A 1,881-nucleotide genomic window follows, 5' to 3' on the forward strand; every position below is an offset into this window, starting at 1 on the left:
ATTTTACAGATGATGAAACTGAGGCTCAGTGAGGTTACATATCTAGTAAATGGTGGAGCAAGAAGTCAGGCCTATAACTTTCTGGCTCTCTCCTAACTTGTGTTCTTCTATTAAACACCATGTTAATATCAAATAGGATGATTTCATTCATAAATCAGACATATGTTTTTTGATACAACTAATCAGAAAACAAATACCTGGTAATACCTCCATGTTGAAGTTGCTTTGAGTTAATTTGTAGCATTTGAAGTAGAAAGAGACCAGTTGATGGAACCCTGGCTAGGAAATAGGACTGGTTCCCCCAGAGCCCCATTTCTTAAGCTGGGACACACCCACATACTTAGTGGACAAAGTGTAGCCTACAAGAACATTAATTTTTCCTCAATAATAAGTAGTTAAAAATGATAATTTTTGTTAAAACAAACACAGATAATGCTCGCTACAGAGCACTAAAATTGGAATGATACAGAGATTAGCATGGCCCCTGCATAAGGATGACACACAAATTCGTGAAGCGTTCCATATTTTTGTGCTGTTATGAAAAAAAAACCACAAATATATTATAGGATAAATAGGAAAATTTCTTTAGGTTTTTAAGTTAAAGTGAGATTTCTTTAGAAGCCTCATCTTTCTGAGAGAATTGCCCCATTTCTCCTGGCAGTCCAGCAGATCTCCCCTCTGCATTCAGAGTATATTGACCCACAGCTGAAGAGCAAGGGAGCCCTTGAAAAGTCTTAAGCAGGGTTTGGTGGGCATTTCATTCTAGTGAAGGTCAATGTAGAAGAAGAAAGATTAGAGGCAGAGGAAAAGTCAACAGGTGAGACAATAAGGACAAAACACAGGTAAAGGACAAAATGCAGCAGATGCTGGTGCCACGCTCTTGGACTTCCCAGACTCAGAGCTATTATCTAAATAAAACTTTTACAGAAAATAATTTCTTAAAAAGGACAAAAAGCAACACATGGCCATTTCTCTCTCACACAGAGCCTACAAAATGAAGATATAAAAGATTTAAAGATTGGGCAGCACCTATGGCTCAAAGGAGTAGGGTGCTGGCCCTATATACTGGACGTGGCGGGTTCAAACCTGGCCCTGGCTAAAAACTGCAAAATATATATATATATTAATATTTAAAGTATACATTTAAAGTACAATGTATTAGTTTCTGTGTTAAAGTGTGCACATCCAAAAAGCATCTTACACAGACACACACACATAGCAGCTCCTTGCTTCCTCACTTACCTACAACCTGCCTCACAAGCACAGCCCTTCCAGCATTCATGTTGACAGCATTTTCATACGCTTAGCAGTTTGACATGGTCATTTGGCCATAGGTAATTATGTTTCTGGACAAATTTTAAAGAAGTTTGAGATGTCTGCCTGATAGTGCTTTCTAGAGTCCAGCAGGTACATATAATTGGAGAAAGAGGGTTCCATGGAAGGAAGAAATATTTATTTTTTTCTTCTGCTTTTCAGCTGAGGATTGTTGTTTCAGGATGTAAGCTACTTCCATTGGTGAGGGAGATTTATTACTCACTTCCTGGAGAAAGCAATTTTCTTTCAAGTGTGAACTTTTAGACAGAACCATCCAAAAGAGTCACTAATTTCTTACGTCTATAACTTAGAAAGAGAAATTTAAGTCTACCTAGTTTTCCCCTCTCCTCAGGAATGAGTAGTGTTGTGTTCTCCAAAGCCAAAGGCAGAAAGGGCCCCTGTGCTCTCTTGTTCCAGTGGGAGTACAGAGTCACCAGCCTCAGCAAACAGTCTCGGTAACCACAAGCTACACAAATTCTTAGTGACTTCTGTAAATCCACTGCAGCAAAGGCACAATAACACAACTGAAAAAAAGCCTGGAAATGCGGAGTAGCACCTTCCTCTTTC

General features: G+C 39.0%; 1 pseudogene; it reads left to right on the top strand.

Moving 5' to 3' along the window:
- The first annotated feature begins 433 nt into the window (after window positions 1-433).
- LOC111726625 lies at window positions 434-529 on the top strand (annotated as a pseudogene).
- The last annotated feature ends 1,352 nt before the right edge of the window (window positions 530-1,881 follow it).

Source organism: Otolemur garnettii, unplaced genomic scaffold, assembly GCF_000181295.1.
Source record: "Otolemur garnettii isolate 467f Iridium unplaced genomic scaffold, OtoGar3 scaffold00073, whole genome shotgun sequence".
In the NCBI taxonomy this organism is placed as follows: Eukaryota; Metazoa; Chordata; class Mammalia; order Primates; family Galagidae; genus Otolemur; species Otolemur garnettii.